General features: G+C 39.3%; 1 protein-coding gene across 1 annotated transcript in view; it reads right to left on the reverse strand.

Moving 5' to 3' along the window:
• pik3cb (phosphatidylinositol-4,5-bisphosphate 3-kinase, catalytic subunit beta) overlaps window positions 1-178 on the reverse strand; it is a 52,833-nt gene extending 52,655 nt beyond the window's left edge. Inside the window, exon 1 of the mRNA XM_037123759.1 lies at window positions 64-178. The gene's annotated coding sequence lies outside the window, so the exon portion shown is untranslated. The remainder of the gene's footprint in view (window positions 1-63) is intronic.
• Between the last annotated feature and the right edge of the window lie 10,966 nt (window positions 179-11,144).

The following is an 11,144-nucleotide window of genomic DNA, read 5'->3' on the forward strand; positions in this document are numbered from 1 at the left end:
AAAGATAACACACAGCTAAATCATGATCCGATCTCAGAAATACACCACACATGAATAACTTACCCGAGGAGCAGGCTACACTCAACAGAACACTGTTTTATCTTGAATAGCCATCCAGGGAGAAACAAAACAAAACAAAACAAAACATTCCACAAACACCACTATACAACAGTTTTGTTTTACTGGATATTTCACCATGCAGATACATATTTTGTGTTAAGAAAAACAGGTCTGCAAGATGGGGGCTACAATTAATTATCTTCAGGACCATGTGTCTGTAACCTGGTCTGAACAGACAGCCACAGCAGCCATGGGATCTGTTACATTCTTATGAATCCTATGACCTCTCAGAGCAATTACAATGCCAACCAGAATTTAGGGTTTACAGCTGTGAATCAATGTGTCTCCACGTCATAACTACAGCAGCCTATAGATTGTCACTCTATTCCTCAGTTTGTTCAAATGAAAAAAATAACTGTACACTATTTTAGAAAACGACAAACCGCACACGACGGGGGTACATGCTAAGTACTTTTTGTGTGGGATTTATTAGTTGACTGAAACAGTTGCCTGCTTTTCCAAAGTGATCCTATGAGGCTTTTATTGTGAAAGTCCCACCCCCTTTCTTCTGGATCTCATCTGTCTGTCTGAAGCTGATTGGTGCAGTTCTCCGGTTGAGGCATGGAGGGCAGCCGGCTTCCTTCCAGCAACCACATACCACCGGCACAAAACTTCTGAGCAGTGATTTCACCCGGAAACACAAGATTTTTCAGCCTCCTCCTCAAGAGTATACGGAGTGATTTCATCAGGCAAGCGCAGCATCCAAGTGGCACTAGACTTATTGACATATATGAGGCGACAACACGCGTCTCTTCAACCGTTATTAATCTGTTATACAGTCATTAACCACCAAGTTAAGCCATTTGGTAATGACCCAATTTCTTATGTTTGTTAACAAGCAGCAGCCTGTACAGGAGTGTGCAGCAGTTTGACATGAAAAAATGATGAGCTGTGCTGCCCTCTGGTGATCAAATGAGAAACTGTTCAACTAAAAATACAATGCAGTCAGCCTACGCATAAATTATACTATTTGCTGTCATAAAAAAACGTTTGTAGTTTGAAAAGTGCTTGTTAACCTTTTATACATGATGGTCCAACCCTCCTATGCTGTCCGGGTCAAATCTGACAGATTTGCAACTTCATGAAATCCTACACATTAAATTATTCCTCTGATTGCCCCGAGGCTTTATGATATCCTCCACACTAGATGTTTGAACATTTAAACTTGTTGATCACTACTTTCATTGAATTTTGAGTGGTCTAATCAACTTTGTAACACTTGTGGTGTTGCTGGTCAAAATTGACCGGCATAGGAAATGAATGGTAATACTAGATTATGTTCATTCATTAGATGGAAAATATCCCCATGCACACCCAACCACCCATGTGACATTTATGGGAGCCTGTCTTTTTTTCACGCTTATGCGGCCACCTGGGAGCCACACTCTCTAGACCTAACAATGTATCATACCTGTTCAGAGGCCCCATATATACAGATTTACACATTTCAAACTAAACAATTAGGTGTTTGTTATGGGAACCGATCTCTTTCCCGTGCTTATGTGCCCATCCCTCCATGCGAACCACACTTTACAGAATAAACAGTGTATCGTGTCTCCTCACAGACACCCTATATAAACCTCTATTTGTGCCTTGTTCTCATTTCACTCTGAGACCACAATGAGTAGGCAATTTACTGTCAGAGAGGCTCTGGACTGATTTTTTGAATCAGATGAATAGGAGATCGAAGTTGAACTGGAGATAGAGAAAGATGTGTCAGTAATGGAAGACAACATCGATCCTGATTTTGATCCTGACCTTTATGAGATTGACCGATCAACAGATGAAGAGGCTCCAGAGGACGATACACATGGAGAAGAGGCATGAGAAGAAGAGGCACCTGAGGTGACATTGCAGTCCAAGGGTGGTAGCTTGCTCTGGTATTCTTCCTCCCAAGACAGAGGAGGCAGAGCAACAGTGGAAAACATTGTAAGGTTAACGCCAGGGCCAACACAATATGCAATATCTTGTGTGGATGACAGCAAGTCAGCTGCCAACTCTTTTACCAGAGTTCATGGAGGAAATTATGCTGGATATGACAAAGCTGGAGGGGAATCGTGTGTTTGGGGACACATGGAGAGCATTGGACCAGGTAGACTTCCAAGCCTACATGGGTCTGTTGATTCTGGCTGGGATATAATACATACGTGGTGTGGATGGTGATCGACCCGGCTTGGAATCGGGGGAAATGCTTCAAGACACAACTCTTCATGGCAGAGCTTGGGAAAGCTTTAGTGACTCCTCTCATTCAATGGCCCTCCAACAAGGACAGAGGCAAAAGAGGAAGAGGGGCAAGCTCTAAAACAAGACTGACATGCTACAAATGTGATGTCTATGTTTGCAAGGCACACTTCAACCTGATTGTACAATGCCACTCCTATGACACACACACATGCACGCACACATGCATGCACGCACGCACGCACGCACGCACGCACACACGCACACACACACACGCACACACACACACGCACACACACACACACACACACACACACACAGGTGACTATTCATGTTGATTTTTGCAGTTATGCATGTTCACATCTAGTTGGAAACCTTGTTTACAGCATTAAAAGGTGTTAAATAAGATTTGGAGATGATTATGTTTGAATTATGTTTTTTGTGGTAATGTAAGTGCAGTTAAACCTGACCGGTCAAATTTGACTGGGAACACCAAAGTAAGGGGGGAGAAACGAACGTTAAAAAAAGAGGTTAAATCAAATCAAATCAAATCAAATCAATCTTTATTTATATGGCACTTTTCATACAGAAAACAGTACCTCAAAGTGCCTCACAGAAATAAAAAAGCATAGAAGCTGAAAACACAAGGAACTAAAACATAAAAGTATAAAGGCTAAAAGCACAAGGGACTGAAGGGTAAAATATGAGAAATCCAATGTTGTCTTATAGCTGGTCATAGCTGAGCTTAATACACAGCAGAGGAGTTGGGTGTTGAGTCTTAGTCCATTTTGAGGACTTGCTTAATTCCTTTGACAAGACTTAAAATGTAAATTGCTCTTGGATTTTGGAATTACTGAATTCCTGAGTCAACCACCCCCTACCAGAAACTATTAAAGCTGCAGTAAGTTATACATAAGAAGCAATATTTTCAGCATTGTGTGACAATGTGTTTTTATACAATCCAGTGAGTTCTATTATTTAGACAGGAAAGAATTTTCTCAACCCATACACAAACACAGCAGCAAGAGAAGCACATGCCAGGAATAACATTATGATAGAGAAATAAGCAATTGTTTATTCATTTATTTTTTTCTGACTGACATAATTCAAATTTGATGTATACTTCCATGCAAAAATCATTGTCCGTACATAATATAAAAATCACATTTAACATTTGGCCTTTTTCATAGCATACATTTTGACTTGTCATGTAGGACAGGTGTTAATAATAACATTAAGATTGACATTGTTTAAGTGTCCCAGTGAACTGTAAGAGTGATAGTGAGTCAGTGAGACAGGATTCACAATGAAACAGGACCCTGAAACTAAGGCAGCTAATTTAAATTCATGAATTGAATTGTTCATTTTATCATTCATTTCTGTTTTTCATGTCATTTGTTTATAAAGGTCTATAGTTTCTTGAAACATGGCAAAGATTTCCACACAGAACTTTTGTTGTGAGCCTTTTATTATTTGAGGTTTACCCCTGTCAACACTAGTTTAGTTTCTCTAAGTAAGTAGCCTAAGCCATTGGGATTTTGGCATGATTAGGGTGTACCTTTATTGGTTATTATCACAAACTAGAGGTAACATCTACAAGTTATGAGCTATAGTTTGTGATTGTATTGTTTTTGGAAATACAATTATTTTACAGCCACTCACGTACTCCATAGTAAAAAGGTGCTATGTGGTACTGTTCTTCCTGACCTTGATAGAAATGAGTGGTTTTGGTAATTGTGCGACATCTGTTTCTATTGCTGGCATATTTAAGGTTCATTTATTTCAATTAAGCTTACGTGTTTCGTTTGGTGTCTTTGAGAGATGATAAATAGTGCTGGTCACATAAAATGTTTACTTTGAGTTCAACTTGTTATGTTTTGTACTTTTTGATTGTGTCCTGGTATTATGAATGTTTCAGGCAACAGAAGGAGGAGAGTCACATTGCAAAATGATGGCCTTTCTTATGCCACAAGGGGGCAGCAACGACTCACACATAACACTTTATACTGCATGAGCCCGTTTCAAGGGGGAACTAATGATTACTCTTCCAGTGTAAGCACATTTGGCCGACTTCTGTAAAAAATTATGTTCTCACTGTGACTGCTTTCAATGATGATGGTATTCAGTGTTATAACTGCACGTGGATTCTTGCCTGGTTGCAGTGCCATGTATACAGCTGGCCTTGAGGAGTTTTTCGGGGTCACCAGTTCACACCATGATCAGAACCATGCCCTCAACTATAACGAGTTTTGTCAGAAATATGGACATTTAAACAACCTCCTCAGGCCAAAAGTATGTGTGGTGCACCTCATCAGTGATATAGAAAACTGTGTCATATGCCATGCGCTTGACCTATTGGTGGGCAGGGGTTAAACGCTCTTCCTCAAAGTTTCCCTCATAACGCTCTCATTGTCTGAAATTTGCTAAACATAAGCTGGGCTCAAAGGGAGCAGCCTATGCAGTGTCGTCCTGGGTCCAGCATGCTTCCATTACTGTTCCTCTTATTTGATTAAATGTACCCTAACTCAGTCCAAACCCACACTGTGCATAATCTCATCACTGATGATAAGCGTGTAATAAAAAGCATATTTAACTTGAAAGGGTACCTTATGCGAATGCGTATAATTATGGATATCAAAATATCATCATTTGTTTAATTGTGAGGCCTTGCCAAGAGGTATGTAATTGCTTGAAAGAAATGTGGCTGAAATTGGGATCTGACCTGGGACTGGGTTTGGCATGTACCAAGAGGCGGGGCAAGGGTCATGCCGGAGGCCAACTTCCTGTTTTGCATGTGTACCTTATATCCAATAGAGAGAGACTTACTTCACAAACCATATAATTTATATGACAATAAAATAATAATATGACAATTGTATAAACATTTGATGCAGAGCGATTTCAATAACAGCCAATAATTTACTGAGCTATCACTTAATATAATTCAAGAATGTGTGTATATTACCTCTCATACAATTTGTATCCTAATATGGCTGCACTGTTTAGAAATTGAAGAAAATCCAGATAGTATCAGTAAGAAAGCGTTTTGGAATTGTTTTGGTTTTGAAATAAGCTCTGTGTTTGGCATTCATATCCAAATGAGGTTATATTTCTATTACTGATAGTGGGCTGATGTATAACAGGCCTGCAGTGATTATATGTCTCACACTATCCTCAGAGGTCAGCCAAAGTCTGACCAAGAAGTTGTACTGCTTTATTATACAGTGGAACAGGTGCAGGCCCTCAATGATCCCTGTGGGAATTTGGTTTCATCTTTGATTAATTGGCATGTTAACAGGAGAAGAGTTATCCTAATAGCTTCTTGTTGCCAACCCTGCGGAAGTTTTTAGGGGGTGAAAGGAAAGGGGTTTAAAAATAGACTCCATCAGTGCACGATGGGAAAAGACCTGCCATTTAAATCCCGACAAAGCAATTTGCAGCTCATAATCAAGAGAACGGAAACATTTTATCGCATTTCCTTTTACAGTATAAGCTGACCAGTTCCGCCACATCCATGGCAGAAATTAACAGCAGCTCAGTGCTGGTAAATACTGGCTGCTGCGTTTGTTGGGTCAAACAGGTTTGTTAGCGCAGAATCAGTTATTGGGTTATATCTCATTATGAAAACCCGTTTGCTGGTAAAGCGATTATCTGCAATTAGTTTAGTTTCCTGATCCGGACAAATTATCATAAAGGAGACAGCAGTTAGTGCAAGAAAATAAATTAAATTGTTATTATTATTATTATTGTTTATTTATTTATTAGAAAATCGCAAACCTATCATTTAATTGGCTTAATTTAAGCAACATTTACCATCATCCACCACCTACCCTGTGAGGGTTACAGTCGTGACCCCCCTCATTTGGACAGCGATGGTGCGTATGTGACAGTCGAGTGTCCTGGTGATGGCTGGAGGGTAAACACGGGTCAGTGCGTGATGGTTTTCTCTGTGAATAGATGACTGTCCATCTTCTCCTTGAATAGATGACACTGTTATGTATTTATAGACATGGTATTCCAGACACTGGATGGACCTGTTGAACAAATGCACGGTTCCTATTTATAAACTATGGCGTTATATTCAACACACTCTATTGTAATTGTTTTGGCTTATTAAAGAATTATTACATGTGATCCATTGTTTTGCGGGGTTGTCATTAAGATATGAATCGGGAGTCAGTGAAAACATCACGTAGATCACCGTGACAAGTTGATTACATTGGAGATTCACCAGAGGACGCGTTCCGAAAATAAACAGCTCTATATTGAGTAACGTCGTAGAAATAGCACAGCTATGCAGCGGACAGAATGAAACTTCTAGTATTTCTGCTCCAGCAGGACAGAAAGAAAAAAAAACTCGTGCTGATTGGAACAATTGCCGGATTTTCTGCGAATCAAATCTTTGCATATTTTCCTGTTTGGAGCAGATGTATACCAAACATTGGTGACCCACACTCAGCTTTTCAATGGGTTTGGGGTGATGTGCGCCGCTACGATGTGGAAACTGTTGCTCCTCAATCTCAAACATTAGCGAGAATGCCAGGAATTCAATTGTGTGCAAGCATTGGGAAGCTTGCAACCTGCGTGTGACTTGACCGGCCGGGTCGCATCGCCGGTGCCCCGTCGAGCATGCAAGCCGTCATACCCAGAACGAGACCAGGTACGCTACCCTGTGTGTGTGTGTGTGTGTGTGTGTGTGTGTGTGTGTGTGTGCGTGTGTGTGTGTGTGCGCGCGCGAGTGTATCTGAGAAGAAGAAGAAGCGAGGGTCAAATGCGTACTTCTGCAATGAGTTGACCTCATTCGTCTTGTTGATTATAATCTGTCATCTCTGAAAGCACAACAAAGGACACAATCACGGTTATTCAGTGCGCGCTCGGCGGAAAATACGCATGAAAGCAAAACCGCACATTGCTCGAAACCTTTTCACCTCCTGCGGCTGAAAAATCTGTAGTTAACAGACATTTATTCACCACCTACACAAGGCCGTCAACCCCTACCGACAAGTATGTGCACATTATTGCATGTAAGTAAAGTTGTCTTGTTGTCTTTGTTGCAATATATATATATATATATATATATATATATATATATATATATATATATATATATATATATATATATATATATATATATATATATACACACACACACACGGTATGACTCAAATGATACAAACTCTAAATGTTCGCGCCATCTGAATCATGCATGTACGCTGTATGCCAGCAACTCATATTCATTCAGCGGGTACTCTTTATCTAAGTTAAATATGAAAGAGTGAGACGAGACGTGGTTTCACTAAAGGCTTCTAATCAGTTAACTAATCAGGGGTAACTATTTTAAACAACCATGCTAGAATATTTACTACACGGAACAGGCACATCCCGGCTGACAGCCGTGGATCTGCTGGCTATATGATCAGAAAAAGAAGAGTAGCCTGTGTGTTAAAGCAGGCCTGTGTTGGAGCTATGAACCTCGGCTGGCCTTATCTCTCTCAGCCCCTGAGACATCCTGTATGCAGGCCCATTGTTCCCGGCCGACCGGCTGAACTGTCAACCTTTCTGCGCAAATGCACACCTGCCGCGCCCGACTACACACACACACACACACACACACACACACACACACACACACACACACACACACACACACACACACACACACACACACACACACAGACATTCAGTTTATTACTTTTACAGAGGAAATGTATAGCTCAAAGTTTGTCAGAAAAAGGAACATGTGTGTTTTATGTGTGTGTACTACTAACATCCATGTTGCAGAGGTAGAATTGTAACTTGTTATGTGGGCTGGTCAACACTGTACTCCACAAACACGGGACTAAAAAAGAGATTAAAGTGTTTTTCTTTGTCCATAAAAACAACAGTATTGCATTGATGTATTATGTGTCTAACTTTAAATCAAGAAGAACCTCTCTGCTGCGGCCTATAGTTTATGTAAAGGTTAGTTACACTCGCCGAAACATAATTTCTTGTAAAACACTCGTATTTATTATTTTTGGAAGAGTGTTTAGAATACACTTGGCTTTCAGACGCGCCCATATCTCCTTATTGTTTACAAAACATTAATGTGAGGAAGCAGAGAATGTACACAGCTACATTTCAGGCTCGCCTCGACGTTCCGGCTGCACACAGGAGGACGGACAAGTGTCAGTGTGTGACCACGGCTGTTGAATATTCCCAAAACCACCGGCATTTCCATAACATGGGTTAGTTGCTCATTAAGCAAGCGACGGTAAGAACTTGGTTGTGTTCAATGATCCCGATGGCTGGCAAAGAGGAACAAGCCTGGTTGGCAGTAGCCGATATGGTCAACTATTTAGCCCATAATATAATGTTCCCATTTTAGTGTAATTTTTACTTTACACAAAATTAAAGGAACGGACTGAAAAATGTTGTGTCATTTAGTTCTTGCAATTTTTCTCTTACTGCCCTTTTTAAGTGAATGTCTGCAAAGCAAACATGCCTGTGTTAGATACCTGATGTAAAGATACACAAAGAAATACAGTGTATTATATGGTCTTCATTTAGATTCAACACAAAATAATAACAACAAAATAAAATAAAATTGAATGAGCCATTTATATCATTTCTCTCTTTTCCTTTATTTTTTTTAGCTGAAGCAACTTTTGGGGCTGTTTGTATTACACTGGGCCTACATTATTATTATTATTATTATTATTATTATTATTTTCAACAAGATCGTAAAAAAATACGCAAAAAAGTATAAAAAAAAACATCTTGGTTCAAAAAATCATATTGTTTATGATCAAGTGTTCATTTACAGTATTGATAATTGTCGGACTTTTTTGTCCATATGCTTTCTGACAATACATTTCAATACCTATTATTCTATTTGCTTTTTTCTTGCATTTGTATTTTCGTCAGCAATAGGCGTTAAAAAGACAGTGAACATTAAAAAAAAAAAAAAATCTGCAGGTTTATAGGCAACTAACAGATCGCGAAAACCTTAATGTCCAAACGACCCTTCAATAATTGGAATGCCACCACACTAATTAATTAACCTAAAGTCATTATTAGCAGCAGTAGCTATTACAAGAGGAAATGGATCAGTTATGCCGTCGTTTGTTAATTGGTTGGGTTAGTGATCTACATGGGTGTGTATGTGTTTTCTCAAACTTGTTTTTTTTTTTTTTTTTTTTTTTTTTTTGCTGGAGAGAGAGCTTTTGATGGTGAGTCTGTGTTTGACAGTCGCTGTGGAGCACAGAGGGTGGATGAAGGGGAATGGGAGACCCCGGACTGTGCTGGGCTTCAGCGTTAACTTTGGCACCACGTACGTCTGATGTATAAAGGATGATCCCACAATCTAATTTAAAAATGTTAAAACGTCATATTGTGTGACTGGTCAGCTTTTAAACTAATATTTCAGTTTGTGTGATTGCTGTGATGTGCTGTCAAAACAGTGCACTTACTGCACTGAAACACCCCTTAGATTTAAAAGTAAGAACCAGATGGCACTCATAAATCGATGCGCTGTGATAATATGATCGTGATTACAGGAGGGACGGGGCTGAGATCAGTCGGTGTATTGAGGCGTTTCACTCATCGAATATCTCTTTTATCAAGAGGCTAGCTGGCCCTCAGGGCGACGGGATGGTCCTCTGGGGCTGACAGGAACGTGTCTACGTAATTCAACAGTCTCACACTAAAACACAACTTAGAAGGAGGAGCTGCCTGTATCAGCTTCATACAGTCATTCTCCAGAGAGGACTCGGCAACATTTTAAACAAATGACTCTTTGATAGGACAGAGAACAAGGCCAATGAATTGCGCTTACTGTGTGACGTCAGAGCCTCAGAGGGGTTAATATGAAATTTAGCATTGCCGACTTTTAATTACACTTCCTGTCTTTGTTAAACTTATTTCCTACATGAATCTGTGTTATTTAGTCAACAGGATCAAAAGTACTTATGCTAATGTTCACAGTAAACGAGGGAAAATCACACGTGGCAAATTCATTATCGATGTATATTATTATTATTATTATTATTATTATTATTATTATTATTATTATTAGTAGTAGTAGTAGTAGTAGTAGTAGTAGTAGTGGTACTACTAGCAGTAGTAGTCTTTCAGCTGATGATGATTCGCTGTAGTTTTGAATATATATAGTATAATAGTAGATTATAAAAGTACAGTTAGAAAAAAAGACTGGTGTCCACACATCCAGCAGAGACGACATATAGAATTGAGGTATGAAAACTTTGGGTTACTTGGTTCTTTTGCCGTGCTTGGAATTGAATCTACTCAAAATATATATAAGAAAACAGGGTCCTAGCCTCCATGCATCGCCATTTTTCCACTGATAGGAATTTATTTGTGAATTATATCCAATCAAATTTTTAACAGGTGAATGGTCTGAAGACGTTCACATATTGAATAGCCAAATTATCACTGACACTGTGCCTTATTATTATTCTTATTTAGTTCACTATGGATGGAAAGTTTCCTATTTTCATCCAGTTACACATTTTCGTTCATGCAGTGTGATGAGTTTGCTCTTGCAGGTTGTGCCTAAATTACTATAAATGATGTCGAATATTAGATCTAAATATTTAAATGGTAAAGAGCAGAATAAGTGCAAAGATGTGCACAAAACTCCATAACCCTACTTGATGGTTTACCCATGATTATTATGTCCTTGACATTTCTAAACGACCTGTAAAAACGTGTATATGTTAACAATGCATTACTTTCATGCTGCGTTAAATTCACAGAGCGGTTCATTGTTGATTGCAGTTTTTTAATGCCAGCAGTGGTTATCAGAGCCTAGAGTAAAAACAGATTACTTCATGACCACTGTA

This window comes from Acanthopagrus latus, chromosome 2, assembly GCF_904848185.1.
Source record: "Acanthopagrus latus isolate v.2019 chromosome 2, fAcaLat1.1, whole genome shotgun sequence".
Lineage (NCBI taxonomy): Eukaryota > Metazoa > Chordata > Actinopteri > Spariformes > Sparidae > Acanthopagrus > Acanthopagrus latus.